Source organism: Octopus bimaculoides, chromosome 30 (assembly GCF_046866305.1).
Source record: "Octopus bimaculoides isolate indiv1 chromosome 30, ASM4686630v1, whole genome shotgun sequence".
Classification (NCBI taxonomy): Eukaryota; Metazoa; Mollusca; class Cephalopoda; order Octopoda; family Octopodidae; genus Octopus; species Octopus bimaculoides.
The window spans coordinates 11,556,706-11,574,324 of record NC_142957.1 but is presented as its reverse complement, the minus strand read 5'-3'; the positions used below and the strand labels follow the sequence as shown (position 1 = coordinate 11,574,324).

Genomic DNA, 17,619 nt, shown 5'->3' with positions numbered 1-17,619 from the left:
AATCTTGAAGTTTATCCTGAGATAGCATTCCCATCTAGCAGTGAGTCCCCACTGGAGCCAGAGACCAAGATCAAATACCAATCTCAACCTGATATTGAATACCGGGAACCTGGGCCAGAGGTCCATCAAAATGGCCTACCCCCACGTAAGCCTGACCCTAAGATTACATACACCTTAGAACCTGATGTTGAAGCTTATCCTGAGATAGCATTCCCATCTAGCAGTGAGCTCCCACTAGAGCCAGAATCCAAGATCAAATACCAGTCTCAACCTGATGTTCAATACCGTGAGCCTGAGCCAGAGGTCCAGCGAAATGGCCTACACCCACGTAAGCCTGACCCTAAGATTACATACACCTTAGAACCTGATGTTGAAGCTTATCCTGAACTAACATTCCCATCTAGCAGTGAGCCGCCACAAAAGCCAGAATCCAAGATCAAATACCAGTCTCAACCTGATATTCAATACCGTCAGCCTGAGCCAGAGGTCCAGCGAAATGGCTTACCCCCACTTAAGCCTGACCCTAAGATTACATACAGCTTAGAACCTAATGTTGAAGCTTATCCTGAACTAGCATTCCCATCTAGCAGTGAGCCCCCACTGGAGCCAGAGACCAAGATCAAATACCAGTCTCAACCTGATGTTCAATACCATGAGCCTGGGCCAGAGATACAGCGTGATGGCTTACCCCCACATAAGCCTGAATCCAAGATCACATACTATTTAGAACCTGATGTTGAGGCTTATCCGCAGATAGGCTTCCCGTCTAGCAGTGAGCCCCCACTGGAGCCAGAGAGCAAGATCGAATACCAGTCTCAACCTGATATTGAATACTGTGAGCCTGGCTCACCCCCACGTAAGCCTGAATCCAAGATTTCATACTATTTAGAACCTGATGTTGAGGCTTATCCTGAGCTAGAGTTCCCATCTAGCAGTGAGCTCCCTCAGAAGCCAGAGACCAAAATCAAATACCAGTCTGAACCTGATAGTGAATACAGTGAGCCTAGGCCAGAGATCCAGCATAGCGGCAAGTCCACACCTGAGCTCCGGCACCACAGAATTCCCTCACCTGAGCCCATACAGCATGATACTAAACCACAAGAACTCGCACCCAAGATGTATTTTCAGCCTGAAATTGAGTATGATATGCCACCGGCTCCAGATGAACCCCTGGCCCAGCCTCAACAGGGGACTGGTGCTGAAGCTCAGCCTGTACCTAATAAACCTCAGCTTGAGATCAAGGACAAAAAGAAAACTGTGGTTAAGCCTGATCTTGAACCTGAACAAGGACCCAAGATGTATTTTCAGCCTGAGATTGAGTATGAAATGCCACCAGCCCCAGATACACCCGTGACCCAGCCCCAGCCTCAACAGGGGACCAGTGCTGAACCTCAACCTGTGTCTGAGCCCCAGCTTGTGAGCAAGGACCCAAAAAAGACTGTGGTAAAACGCCAATTTAAGCCTAAGCTAGAACCAGTATCTGAGCCTAAGCTAGAACCAGTATCTGAGCCTAAGCTAGAACCAGTATCTGAGCCTAAGCTAGAACCAGTATCTGAGCCTAAGCTAGAACCAGTATCTGAGCCTATTCTTGAACACGAACCTGATCTTCAACCTGAGCCTGAGCCTGTTCTCCAGTCTCAGCCTCAGCCTGTTCTCCAGCCTAAGCTTGAGCCTGTGGTTCAACCAGAGCTTAAGCCTGTTGAGACTGAACCTGAGACTCAATATGAGATTGAAATGAAACCTCGGTCTGAGCCTGACCTTGAGCTGCCACATAAAGTGTCTGAACCAGAGGCCAAACTGCAGACTGAGATGGAGACTCAGACCGATGTTGAACTTGAATTTGAGCTTGGGCACCATCATGTGACCAAACTCCAGCTTGCAACTGACGCTGAGCATCAGCATGTGACCGAACTCCAGCTGAAGACAGCATGTCAGCGTTTGAGCGAATTCCAACTTGAGACTGACTGTGAGCACGTGACGGACCTCCAGCTTGAGTTTGTGTCTCAGCACTTGACCAAGCTGCAGATTGTAACCGAAACCAAACACAAACACATGACCAGCACTGACCACCGCCACGTGACTGAAGTCCAGCTCAAGAATGTGACTCCACCACAATCGCATGAAGCCAAACCTGACTTTCAGCACAAGACTGAGCCTGAGTCTCGACATTCTTCTGAGCCTGAGTATAATAACGTGACCATAACCAAGTATGAGCCGAAGACTGACATTGACCAACTGCATGAGCCCGAACCTCATCATCACGAACATGATCTTGAAGCTGAGCTTCTGCGCATGCGTGAGCACCAGCATGAGGCTGATTCGGACACTGACATCCACCTTAAATTTAAGTCTTATGCTGTGTGTGATCACATAACCAAGATTGAGCTTGGAAGAGATAGTGTGTACCAGTCTGAGCCTGAACTCTGGCACGCCCACAAACTGAAGTATAACCGGACTGCAGCTAAGCCTCAGTGGCACGCCTCCGAGACCCTTCTTCGGCAACATACTCAGCATCGATACATACCTGAGAGGAAGTGTGAGCATGGCAGTGAGAGTTGGCTCAAAACGGTAAAGAGTGACCTGCACGCGACCGGACTCCAGATTGGGACTGAGTGCAAAGACGAGCATGTGGCTCTGGTTGAGGGCTGCATTAGGCCAGAATACACGACTCAGTACATGTGCAAATCAGATACTGAGAGCAGTGATCAACTCATGGCTGAGCTTCAGTTTGAGACGGATACTGAGTCTGAGGCATCGTATCATGTTGAGACCAAGACTTGGTGTGAAACCCTGGCTGAACTTCAGTTTGACACGGAAACTGAGTACGAGTTTGAGAGCGAGTATGAGCTTGAGAGTGAGTGCAAGCCTGGGAGAGAATATCTGTTTAAGAGAGCTCCTCAAATCGGGATTAGGTACCCATCTCTGGCCAAGCTCCAGTTTGAGAAGACTGACAAAGAATGTGGGGGTGGGGGTGAAACTAAGCACCAGCATGCAGTGAGCCTCCGGCCTGAAGTAGAGTCTAGGCCATGTGGTAGTGTGACCACATGCCAGGTCAAGAATGAAACTAAGCAATCTGAAGAGGCCAACGCTGAACTTGAGCAGAAAGGTAAAACTGACCATCAGCATACGGTTAAGCTACAGCCACACTGTATGTCCGATTTCCAGATTGAATCTGTGCCCAGTTCTCATCTATTTACTGAACTTCTCGCTGGAAGAGACACCGAGCATTGGAATATGTCGAATCTCATGTCAGAAACCCAGACTGACCGTCAATGTGGTACGGTCCAATATTTGCCTCAGTGCAAGACCAAGGACGACTCCTGTAGTGTAGCGCAAACTGACCATCAACACATCTCTCGGCCCCAGTTCAAAACTGACGACGTCAACCATCAACACCCATTCAATCCCCGAGCTGAAACACGGGATGACCATGGACACGTCTCCGATTCCGAATTAGTAACAGACGTTGACCCTCCACACTTGACTGACTCCCAACATGAAATTCGATGTCCATTTGGGACAGCCCGGACTACAGACCAACCCAGGCCCAGTTATCCACGTGTGTGTGAAGAATCTAACCAAAACAATGCCAACCGGTTCATCCTAACATTAATAATCCCCTATTCGTAATGAACTCCCTTCACACACACACACAAAGCAGCTCCAATCTGACTATATTCCTTTGCTACCTGCAAATTTTCATCATCAAGATTGCCAACACTATGCACAATACAAGGATATTTAAATATCTCATTGAATTTTTCTGTGAAATCTTATATGGACACATTATGTTGTTCACCCCAGTTTGTAATTTGATATGGAGGACTTTACCCAAAAGATTGTTGAAAAAAAATTTAAACTATTGATAATAAACCTTTTATACCCTAATTTTCTTTCTTTAAAAATATGGAAAAGAAAAGAGAATTGTATTTTGTATTATTCATGATTTCTAAACTTCTGATTTTGTATTTTACAGTCCTTTCGGCATGCACTTTTACATATGGGGTTTATATTTTGACACAAGGACAGCAATTTCAGGGGTGGGTGTGAGTGTTCTCGGGGATATTCAGCGTGACACAGTGTGACAAGGCTGACCCTTTGAATTACAGGCACAACAGAAACAGGAAGTAAGAGTGAGAGAAAGTTGTGGTGGAAGAGTACTGCAGGGTTCGCCACCATCCCCTGCCGGAGCCTCGTGGAGCTTTTTAGATGTTTTCGCTCAATAAACACTCACAACGCCCGGTCTGGGAATCGAAACCGCGATCCTATGACCGCGAGTCCGCTGCCCTAAACCACTGGGCCATTGCGCCTCCACTTGTAGAGTAATATAATGGGAAAAGAAATAATGAGATAATTAACATCACAAATAACAAGAATACATGATCCACAATTACAGGGATACATATTACCATAATATTTCTATAGAGAGTGGAGGCGCAATGGCCCAGTGGTTAGGGCAGCGGACTCGCGGTCATAGGATCGCGGTTTCGATGGGTTAATGACATGAAATCTTCCAAACTCGTTATCTTTTGGATTCTTTTCATCAAACCGTTATTGGCCAAATTCTGTACCAGGCATTTGCGTAATAATCCACAAGTGAATTAACTACGCCAATCAGATATGTTGAATGTTGGCTTTTTCCCAATCACTGCCAACTTCACTTTGTGTGTGCCTGCTCCATTAACACACCCAAGAATAGTTAACCTATCCTTAGCATCCTTAAAAACCTGCTGGTGCTGTCTCATCTGCCGTTGTTACAGTTTTTCTTGGGACATAGCGCCTGTACAAAGCTGTTTCACCAGCATTATAAATTTGTTCGGGAGAAAGGTTTTCATCAGATACGATCTTGGCAAATTCATCTACGTAATTTTCCGTAGTTTCATAATCAGTAGAAGCTTTTTCACCACAGATTTTCAGATATTTTACACCATGACAAACTTCTGAATATTAACACTCTCCTTCAATGTTCAATTCATCATCATCATCATCATCGTCGTCGTTTAACATCCGCTTTCCATGCTAGCATGGGTTGGACGATTTGGCTGAGGACTGGTGAAACCAGATGGCTACAACAGGCTCCAATCTGATTTGGCAGAGTTTCTACAGCTGGATGCCATTCCTAACGCCAACCACTCAGAGAGTGTAGTGGGTGCTTTTACGTGTCACCCGCACGAAGGCCAGTCAGGCGGTACTGGCAACGGCCATGCTCAAAATGGTGTATTTTATGTGCCACCCGCACAAGAGCCGGTCCAGGGGCACTGGCAACGATCTCGCTCTAAAATCCTACGAAGGCCAGTCAGGCGGTACTGGCAACGGCCACGCTCAAACTGGTGTATTTTATGTGCCACCCGCACAAGAGCCAGTCCAGGGGCGCTGGCAACGATCTCGCTCGAAAATCCTACGAAGGCCAGACAGGAGGTACTGGCAACGACCATGCTCAAAATGGTGTATTTTATGTGCCACCCGCACAAGAGCCGGTCCATGGGCGCTGGCAACGATCTCGCTCGAAAGTCCTTACACATGTCACGGGCACAAGTGCCAGAAAGGCGTCGCTGGGCACAGGTGCCATCACAATTTCACTTTCACTTTCGCTTGCTCCAATAAGTCTTCGCCTTTATGATATATTCTAACTTGTTTCACGACCAACAAACCATCCAATGGCATATGTTTCCTTCTTCGTTGTTGAATCCATTCTATCACCAGACAGTCAAGATCTTCATTTTTTTTTTTGCCCTATCTAGTATTTTCCTATTTTCCCTTAGATTGTAATAATCACTCTCACTATAAAACTTCAGTAATTTGTTTTTCTGTTTCTTTAAGTCATACACAATGCTAGTTCCGCAACCATATTCTTCACCAAGCCACCACACAGACACACCACGATCAAGTCTCTGAAACCACTCCACTTTCTGCATTATTGATAATGATGTTTCCTTTTCTTTTTCTCACTGCACAAAATGCACCAGTTTGAGCGTGGCCGTTGCCAGTACCGCCTGGCTGGCCTTCGTGGGATTTTCGAGCGAGATCATTGCCAGTGCCCCTGGACTGGTTCTTGTGCGGGTGGCACATAAAATACACCATTTTGAGCGTGGCCGTTGCCAGTACCGCCTGGCTGGCCTTCGTGGGATTTTCGAGCGAGATCATTGCCAGTGCCCCTGGACTGGTTCTTGTACGGGTGGCACATAAAATACACCATTTTGAGCGTGGCCGTTGCCAGTACCGCCTGGCTGGCCTTCGTGGGATTTTCGAGCGAGATCATTGCCAGTGCCCCTGGACTGGCTCTTGTGCGGGTGGCACATAAAATACACCATTTTGAGCGTGGCCGTTGCCAGTACCGCCTGGCTGGCCTTCGTGGGATTTTCGAGCGAGATCGTTGCCAGTGCCCCTGGACCGGCTCTTGTGCGGGTGGCACATGAAATACACCATTTTGAGCGTGGCCGCTGCCAGTACCGCCTGACTGGCCTTTGTGCCAGTGGCACGTAAAAACACCCACTACACTCTCAGAGTGGTTGGCGTTAGGAAGGGCATCCAGCTGTAGAAACTCTGCCAGATCAGATTGGAGCCCGGTGCCTTCTGGCTTGCCAGTCCTCAGTCAAATCGTCCAACCCATGCTAGCATGGAAAGCGGGCGTTAAACGATGATGATGATGATCATGATCATGACTGCTATCCATCGGGGTATCTGCAATTCTTTTTGACATTTTTAGGGTAAATTTTATTCAAAGTCACAAGAAACAACACAAAACCAGCAAACAGCAAATGGGTGTCTTCTCTCTTACATTTGTTGAGCCACAACTGACGCTTGGCGGTAAGTGGCGGCCGATCTGCCGAGCATTGCCACGTCACACCTGAATGAGGTGAGTCACGGTGATCAGGTGTTTGCGCACCAAACGACTCCTGTTGTGATGTGCTCCACCCCACACAAAAAAGTTCAGTCTTGGGGGCTTTCTGGATTTTAGATTTCCGGATAAAAGATTATATACCTGTATTTAGGGCCCCCTCTGGTGAAATAATTTGAACCAAAGTTTCGTGATCTGGGGTAACTTTCTCCAGTCCAGCAACCAAATTTTAATCCCTAAAAGAGGTAGCGATCTCAAGCCTGACATCGTAGAATAAATTTATAAGTTGGAGGGAATTTGGCTGCCATTTCTAGCTGATTTGGTGTTTGGTGTATGTATGAAGAATATAATATGGAATGTTACAGGTACACTAGAACCAATACTACAACTTGACTTACTACTACTGCCACCATCACCACCACTACCACTACACTGCTAACACCATCATCACATTTTACCACTACTGCCACCACTACTACTACAACCACCACCTCTGTCATCACCACCACCACCACCACCACCATGGCTTTGACATTTGCAAACCTTGTGTAAGTACACCACCACCCCTCCCAGTTCACTCCAATCCTTCTAAATTCTATTTAAACATGGAAACGGTAAAAAAAAAAGTTCAAAGAACTCTTAAAGTCTTCTGTTAGTGAAATGAACAGGCATCAAGGTCAGAGAACCGAAGGTCAGCATTGCCGCACTTTGGCTGTGACAACAGAGAGGTCACCTACGGATATATATGTATATATATATATATATATATATATATATATAAATCAAAATAAGCAACACTGGGTAGGAATTGAAACCATTTAAGACTAGTATCATTCTTTCTCTCTCTCTCTTTCTTTCTCTCTTTCCCCCTCTCTCTCTATCTCTGTCTCTCTGTATATAAAGATATATATAATATATAAATGTATAATATATAAATACACACACACACATATGTAAATAATATATATATATATATATATATATATATATATATATATATATATATATATATATATATAAGTATATATATTTATAATATATATATATATTTCAGGCTTATTTCTAGCACAATTTATGAACTTTGTAACATTTTCGTTTTTTAGTGTCAAGGGAGACCACTCTCATTACTCAATGTTAAAATTTAGATTAAAAGATTTTTCAAACGGTAAACCATTGTTTAAAAAACATTTTCTTTTACTTCCGGTCTTGTATGTACGTATGTCTATACATGCATACATATATATATTATGTTATTCGGATCCTTTTTAAAACGGGGGGGGGGGCCACATTTTCCATTAACGAAACACTTTGAAACTTGGAACACTGGTAGAATGTGTCATATAAAACATCTTTTTCTCTTAGTCTTCTTAAAAAAAAAAAGAAATCCATAAATTATTCCATGTTAAAGTTGTCGTATTTCTGTAATTTCAACCAATCACTGACGTCCATTCAGCCGATATACATTAAGTGCCGACTACATAAACAAACGATTCTGAAACAATTAACCCTAACCCTAACCCTAACCCTAACCGTAGGGTTAGGGTTAGGGTTAGGGTTAGGGTTAAAGCAAATTTAAAATAAAAAAAGCAAATAAAACGAAGGTATGGAGATTAAATACGCTTTACATCGCTTAATCAGCCAAAGGAGTAAATGTAAACAACTGAATAATTGTCAGTAATTGGTTGAAATTATCGAAATAAGACAATTTTTTACATGAAATAAATTCGAATACAAAAATATTTTTCTGTTCTATAACACAAAATAGATAAGTATACGAAGTTTGAAAGTCTTTCGGTACCAAAAACACTACGTAAAACATTAATGAAAAATGTGGCCCCCGTTTTAAAAAAGATCCGAAGAATAACAGGATCTTTTTTAAAACGGGGGCCACATTTTTCATTAATCTTTTACTTCTTTCAGTCATTTGACTGCGGCCATGCCGGAGCATCGCCTTGAATGGATTTTAATCAAACAGTTAACACTAGTTTTTTTTTAAGACTAGTATCATGAAATTTTCTATAAAGGCACTTCAGATTTGTAGAAAATTGAATGAACATCATCATCATCATTATCATCGTTTAACGTCCGCCTTCCATGCTAGCATGGGTTGGACGATTTGACTGAGGACTGGTGAACCAGATGGCTACACCAGGCTCCATTATCAACAATCATTCATTTTTCTGAAAGTTAATGAGTAAACCAATGTGAGCGGGGCACACTTGTGTAGGTATACCTATTATAAATATTTTTTTTCTACTCCAAGCGCAAGGCTCGAAATTTTGGGGGAGCGGCGGTGGCGGGGGGGGGGGGGGCTATCGATTAGATCGATTCCAGTACGCAACTGCTACTTAATTTATCAACCCGTCGACGGAATTTCAACCCAGAACGTAAAGACAGACAAATGCCGATTTTAAATATTAACACTAATATGTGTGAGTGTGGTACTTCATTCACTGCGGTCCTTTTACTTCCGACTTACTTCTCTGTAACCATTTTACTTACGGAATACCGCTCACCTGTCACATCGACTGATTGCAAGGTATTTTAATTACTTTTCAACTTATTTCTGTTCTATTTTCCGACGGGGTTCGGCGATCTTTCGACACTAGTCCACCACAACTCCCGGTCGTTGCGCGCACGCATACTGATTACATGATCATATAGTGTGCTTATGTGGTTAAAGTTTCAGTTCGGTTGGCACCTTACTCACTCGCACCTTGGCCACACGTTTGCCGCAATACGAAGGCAAGAGCACCCATTATTCCTCTGTCCTTATTGCCCCTGTGGAGTGCTTTATTTGCTTCCTCCTCCGTTGTGAAGCACACCTCCACAGTGGCGTATCTCCTCCCTATACTGATTACATGATCATATAGTGTGCTTATGTGGTTAAAGTTTCAGTTCGGTTGGCACCTTACTCACTCGCACCTTGGCCACACGTTTGCCGCAATACGAAGGCAAGAGCACCCATTATTCCTCTGTCCTTATTGCCCCTGTGGAGTGCTTTATTTGCTTCCTCCTCCGTTGTGAAGTGCACCTCCACAGTGGCGTATCTCCTCCCTATACTGATTACATGATCGTATAGTGTGTTTATGTGTTTAAAGTTTGAGAACTGTATGCATCTGAGGGGGAGAAGGTTTGAGTTTCTATTTAATGCTGTCTTTTCATATTTTCAAGTCATTTAAAAACAAACACACTATACGATCATGTAATCGGTATGCGTGCGCGCAACGGCCGGAAGTTGTGGTGGACTAGTATCGAAAGATCGCCCCCAGGACTTATTCTTTGTAAGCCTAGTACTTATTCTATCGGTTACTTTTGCCGAAACGCTAAGTCACGGGGACGTAAACACACCAGCATCGGTTGTCAAGTGATGTCGGGGGGACAAACACAAACACTAGCATGGGAGCCAGACAGCTGCTCTGGCAATGAACACGCTCGGACAGTGCTGTTAGTGCTCCACTGGCGCAGGTGCCAGTCATCGAGTATGGTTCAATTACGATTCTGATTTCACTTGCCCCAACAGGTCTTCGCAAGCAGAGTTTAGTGTCCAATGAAGGAGAGGTTGGCATGGATGCCAGTCGTCGGATTCTGTTCGATTTCAGATTCATTTGCCAAAAATATTCCCATCCACCATACTGCATTCCATGATGTAACTCTGGCTCAGGTAGTTACATGTTATTTAACCCTTAGATGGGTACCTGAAAGGGTCAAAGTAGATCTGAGAACAATAGTGGCTAAGAAGTGCTTCCCTACTCCTTAAAATCTTGGAATGCCTGAACCAGGACCCATATACTAGGTGCAGTTTTAAGTCATGCATAACTCTCTCTTTTTACTCTTATTTGTTTGTCATTTGACTGCGGCCATGCTGGAGCACCGCCTTTATAGTCGAGCAAATTGACTCCAGAGCTTATTCTTTGTAAGCCTAGTACTTATTCTATCGGTCTCTTTTGCTGAGCCGCTAAGTTACGGGGACGTAAACACACCAGCATCGGCTGTCAAGCAATGCTGGGGGGACAGACACAGACACACATACATATATCATCATCATCATCATCATCATCGTTTAACGTCCGCTTTCCATGCTAGCATGGGTTGGACGATTTGACTGAGGACTGGTGAAACCGGATGGCAACACCAGGCTCCAATCTGATTTGGCAGAGTTTCTACAGCTGGATGCCCTTCCTAACGCCAACCACTCAGAGAGTGTAGTGGGTGCTTTTACGAGTCACCCGCACGAAGGCCAGTCAGGCGGTACTGGCAACGGCCAACGACAGGCTTCTTCCATTCACAAGGCTTTGGTCGGCCTGAGGCTATAGTTGAAGACACTTACCCAAGGTGCCACGCAGTGGGACTGAACCCGGGACCATGTGGTTGGTAAGCAAGCTACTTACCACACAGCCACTACTGAGCCACTTTTTTTTCCTCTTTTAATACATGACGGCCATGTTCGGTCTAGCTTCTATAAAACTGAATGTAATAATAATAATAATAACAAGAGCATTCAAAGAATGCCAACCTCTGCTGAGGCAACGCCAATGCCCTGTCAACGATTAGCTGGAGATGATTTTTAAAATGAGAATATCTGAAATAAACTTGACTGCTCTCACAAATGAGAATACTGAAAACGAATCCGATCATTCTCAAAAATTAAGTAAAAAAAAAAATGGGAAAATAATCCAGAATCCTTGTCCGATACTAGATTGATCCCAAAATCTAATCAGTTTGTGCCAGTCATGAAGCCTAACATCCCCAAAAGCTTCATTCGAATCCATCTAGCGGATCTTGAGATATCTCGTCCATGGACAAACAAACAAACACGACTGAAAACAATAACCCTCCGCCTTTGCTAAGATAAAAAACAAAATGAAATACCATTTTGAATTTTCTATTATATCTATACATAGATATAGATATACATATATATACAATATTTAAGTATCATTACATATTTAATTTATTAATGAAACAGCTGTAATTTATGACATGTGTCATTTGTTTGTATAAAATATTTAAATTGAATTTATAATTGTTCAATTTATTATATATATATTCATAGTAGAACACATAAACAAGGCAAAAATTTAGCTCTTTCTCTGTTTATTGATAGAATGATGAACAAACTTAATTGAGTTTTCTTATCTTTATTGGATTCTTCTGTCTGTCTCTAAATATATAAATTTTTTAGTAAATGAAATATGTGTAATGGTGTATAAATAATACCGAATATTGTTTTTTCCCTCTTTATTGACACGTTATATATATACATATATAATAGTGTCATTCCTTCTCTTTTCTAAAGAGCAGAGTGTCGAAGGCTTCTTTCTGTTAAATAAATTAATCATAATTAACTGATCCTCTTGTATTTTCTTTTACTCAGAGCCAGGAACTTATCAGCAGACGGTGAATTTGAAGCTCTTGAGCTAACTTCTTTGTCCAGTCCTCCGGAGTTGCCTGACGTAATGAAACCACCCCACATCTACAAGCAACTGCCTAGGAATTTGGTCTCTCCAAACAACCACCGATGGATTGCAACAAATTGATCTGGAGAAGAATATAAAAAAAGCTTAAAACAGAAAACCAAGAAGACATCTTGTATGAATGCATGTGTGTTTTGTTGATGACAGGGAGTAAATGAATAAAAAAAAAAAAGTGTTGAGAAGGAATTACACACAGACATATATATATATATATATATATACATACTCATGAATTATAAACAGCCAAGAATAAGACAATTACAGACTTAAAATGTAAGAAAAACAACATTTTGATTGCTTGACTATATATGTATAATGTACATAGATATATAGAAACGTGCATATATACATACAAAATGTATGTATACACATGAATGTATGTTTATTGTGCATATACATGTATTTGTTTTTATATAGATGTACACACAATGAACAAGCACACAAAACAAACTAACTGGCAACAAAAAATCAATTAAGTAAAAAACATTAAAAAAGTGGTAATAATAATGATGTTAATAAAATGGAAAAGAAATTCCCCAAATATTGGTTGTAGTAAATTTTACTCAAGTATTTTGTATGTGTGGTTGTGGGCCTCTTTGTCTGTGTATATATTATGAATCTAGTAATGTATGTATGTGCTTGTGTGTATATATTATGAATCTAGCAGTATGTATATATTATGAATCTAGTAGTGTCTATGAACATCTGTATGTATGTATATATTATGAATCTGTCTGTATGTCTCCATGTGTCTATGAACATCAGTGTGTATGTATGTATATATTATGAATCTAGCAGTGTATGTATGTGCTTGTGTGTATATATTATGAATCTAGCAGTATGTATATGTGTGTATATATTATGAATCTAGTAGTGTGTCTGTATGTCTCCATGTTTGTCTATATATATTATGAATCTAGTAGTGTATGTCTCCACATGTGTCTATGAACATTAGTGTGTGTGTGTATATATTACAAATCTAGCAGTGTGTGTATGTCTCCATATGTGTGTAGGTGTGAATATATTATGAATCTAGCAGTTTGTTTGTAGATCTTCATGTCTGAATATTTGTGTGTCTATGAACATCAGTTTTTGTGTGTATATATTATGAATCTAGTAGTGTGAGTGTCTGTACGTCTCCATATGTGTGTATATATTATGAATCTAGCAATATGTATTTATCTGTCTTGTGTGTCTCCATATGTTTGTAGGTGTGTGTATGTATGTGCTTGTGTGTATATATTAAGAAGCAAGGAGTGTATGTATGTATATATTATGAATATAGTAGTGTGCGTGTATCTGTATGTCTCCATATGTGTGAATATAATATGAATCTAGCAGTGTGTTTGTAGGTCTTCATGTCTGAATATTTGTGTGTCTATGAACATCAGTTTATGCCTAGATGTGTGTGTATATATTATGAATCTAGCAGTGTCTGTGTGTATGTATGCCTTTGTGTGTATGTATGCCTTTGTGTGCACGTCTGTATACCTAGATGTGTGTGTGTGTGTGTGTGTATTATGAATCTATCAGTGTGTATGTGTTTATTGGTGTGTGTCTGTATGACTCCATATATGTGTAAGTCTGCATGCATGTGTGTGTGTGTGTATGTATGTATGCCTAAATGTGTGTGTGTATATATATATATATATATATATATAAGAGTGTGCCTACCTTTCCATGTCTTCCTCATCACCTCTTCTTCCCCAGGCTCATGGGTTGGATAGGTTTGTCTGAAGCAGTATTGTATAATCCGAGATCCCTCATATCACAAACCCCTTTTTCACAGCACATGACAGAAACACTGCGACAACTTTGAAACCGAGAGATGCACGTGGATTTTATTGATTGAAAATACAAAAGCCAGTCTTTAAATGTACACCATGGTACACTATACCGAATTATGGAATGGAAGAAAATATTCTGGGTGGGGGCAGGATAGGAAAATGTGGATTTAACCTTTGAGGAGAAATTTGGTAATTTAATGAAACAAATCTAATCTAGCAAAAACGAAATATATTTTAATTAAAATGTATACATAGGCTCTTGCTAAGCTTTCTTACCAGAATAGCCTGGTACTTATTTTGTGTCTTTCATGAGGATATAAACACCAACACCAGTTGTCAAGTGGTTGCGGTGGGGGGACAAACACAGACACACAAACACACACACACACATATATATATATATCTATACATATATATAGTATACGCTGTAAAGTGATTGACATCAGGAAGGGCATCCAGCCATAGAAATCTACCAAAACAGACAACTGGAATCTGGTGCAGCTCTCCAGCCTTGTCAGCTCCTGTCAAATCATCCAACCCCTGCCAGCATGGAAATATGCCGTAAGACGATGATGATATATAACATCCATGTTTTATCATAAGATCCTTTATTGTTAATTCATTCTAATCCTTATTTTACTATTTTCCATCATATCTATCATTCTCTCTCCTCTTCAGGTGTTCCTGTTTCTAGGTTGTCTTGGAGTCTCGTTTATGGTTGCATTTTTGGGTTCGATGGCATTTGAAGCTCTGATGTTAGGTTTAGAAAAAGTATTATTGCAGAAATTAAAGATTAGAAAATAACAAAATTAATCTTGTTTGTTAATATTTTATTTCCTTATTGTTATTATTATTATTGAGAGAACAGCGCATGTCATCAGTGACACTGGGGTACATCTAGCAGATCACCTGCGATGAACCAACATCCTATCCAGGTGAAATGAAACCAGGAAACCAGCCATTATGAACCAGACATGGCTTCAGAAGGAACAAACAGCAACAACAACAGTCTTACCAATAAAGAAAATATTTAAATACCTAAATTTTAACATTATTTTTGACGGTAAAAGTCACTTTGTCTGTTAAATGGTGGTTTAGGTTTCAATTCCTACCCAGTTTAAAATTATTATTTTTTTTTTATTAACTTAAGTTGTATTATGTGTGTGTGTGTGTGTTACCAAATTTCATAGGTTTCCCTTAATCACAAAAAATTGAAATAACTTTAAATATCATAATTTTCATGTTAATATTGTTGCTGCTTCGTTGGCCTCATAGGTAGAGGTGTTTAGAAATAGTAACATGGCACAGAGGTGGAGGTTTCAAATCTGTGCCAGGTATTATAGTGGGTCTTAATTAACATTTTCATTTTTTTCCCTAGAGATAAAAAAAAAAGTGAAAAATTTTCGTAAGACCCCTTAGTGCAGGCCCTGGGTGATATTGAACCCTGCCCAGGATGTTATTGGTATCTACATATGCCTCTACCCACAAGACCACCTAGACACCAACAGAAATCTGATTAAAAAATGACATATTTAAACCTATCTTGGCTGAAGATCAATATAAAGGGTTGCCAATTTACATTAATTAAAAAAAAAAATAATAATTTCAAACTGGGTAGGAATTGAAACCTAGACCACCATATAACAGACAAAGTGACTTTTACCAACAATTTTAATCTAAATTTTCCTTGACACTAAAAAACTTGTTTTTAAAAATAATTTTTTAAAATTTGGCTTCAAAAAACTATTGGTGATTTCAGGATTATTTCTAAGCACAATTTATGAATTTTGTAACATTTTCGTTATTGGTGCGAAATTCATTTAAATTGTTAGCAATTATTTTGCCACTTTAGAAACATCGATTACCACTTAAACTAAATTCTCAGGTACTGTCGCTTAAGAGTCAAAATTCTGCAAGGATTTGATGCCACTTATTAGCCAAAATCCAAAAATTTTGACTTCAAAAAACTATTGGTGATTTCAGGCACAGTTTATGAACTTTGTGTCTCTGTGTCTCTCTGTATATATAAATAAATGTATAATATATAAATACACACACACATGTATATATATATTTTTTGGGACTGTCACATTTTGAGTTTTTATTAAACTATAAATTTAAACTAGATCTAAATAAACAACCCGTTAAAAATATTCTGGCAAGAATCGGCAAGAAATTTAACATCCCAAAGAAACTTAATTTCGGTAGAAAGTATGTTATTTTTACTTTTTTAAAAAATTAAATGTCGAAATCCGATGTGGAAAAATCGGTCCAATCGGTTCAAAGCCGGCCCTGTCTATATATATACATATATATATATATTTTTTGGGACTGTCACATTAAGTTGACTGTATGCAACTACTTAATATATATAAATATACAAATTAATTGTCAATTATCAACATAGGGCGTCGTTTAAAAAAGATTTTCGCTGCTCTTTCTAGCAAATTAAAACAATAACACACGCATTGAACAAAGCGGTCGCTGAGGTATAAAGGGAAATAACTCTACATTTGAGGGTTATTTCCCTTTATACCTCAGCGACCGCTTTGTTCAATGCGTGTGTTATTGTTTTAATTTGCTAGAAAGAGCAGCGAAAATCTTTTTCAAACGACGCCCTATATTGATAATTGATAATTAATTTGTATATTTATATATATAAAGTAGTTGTATACAGTCAACTTAATGTGACAGTCTCAAAAAATATATATATATATGTATATATATAGACAGGGGCGGCCTTGAACCAATTGGACTGACTTTTCCACATCGGATTTCGACATTAAATTTTTTAAAAAAAGTAAAAAAAAACATACTTTCTACCGAAATTAAGTTTCTTTCGGATGTTAAATTTCTTCCCGACTTTTGCCAGAATAGTTTTAACAGGGGTTGTTTATTTAGATCTAGTTTAAATTTATAGTTTAATAACACACAACTCGATCTTGGTGAGAAATAATGTTTTTTCCCTAGTTTTTTTCTTTTGTCTTGTGCTATCAACTAATCTCCTCTCCTAATATACCGCAAATGACTTTTTCCCACCGAAATCGGAGTGGTAGGGGCCCACGGGAATCCATCCCCACTCACCTCAGAGTTATATATTTTCCATGTTTTCTTTTTTTTTTTCCGTGTGTCATCAACTAATCTCTGCTCCTAGTATTACTGCAAAGGACTTTTTTCTCCATTGGTTGCGTATAAGGAGATCAGAGTAGTGGCTGTTTTTTTTTTACGCCTAATAACTGCTATTTCTAGCATACTAAACAAGCGCGTCGAGGACCGGCTACCTTTGAATTCATTTAAAAGGGAGAGAAAATGTTTTACACCACATTTTTGATATAATCTAAGGAAAAACATTATTTCTCACCAAAATCGAGTTGAGTTTTTATTAAACCATAAATTTAAACTAGATCTAAATACTCACACTACTAGATTCATAATATATACACACACAAACTGATGTTCATAGACACACAAATATTCAGACATGAAGATCTACAAACAAACTGCTAGATTCATAATA

General features: G+C 40.1%; 1 long non-coding RNA gene across 5 annotated transcripts in view; it reads left to right on the top strand.

The window, feature by feature from the left end:
- Positions 1–14,910, top strand: part of LOC149130204 (uncharacterized) — a 300,717-nt gene extending 285,807 nt beyond the window's left edge. For 3 of the 5 annotated variants that reach the window (XR_016239111.1, XR_016239115.1, XR_016239114.1), the window contains one exon: positions 12,216–12,856. This is a non-coding gene — a long non-coding RNA (uncharacterized LOC149130204). Of the gene's footprint in view, positions 1–9,151; positions 9,378–12,215; positions 12,857–14,780 lie in introns of those variants that run through there. The other 2 variants (XR_016239113.1, XR_016239112.1) reach the window with 2 other exon arrangements.
- Positions 14,911–17,619: the final 2,709 nt, after the last annotated feature.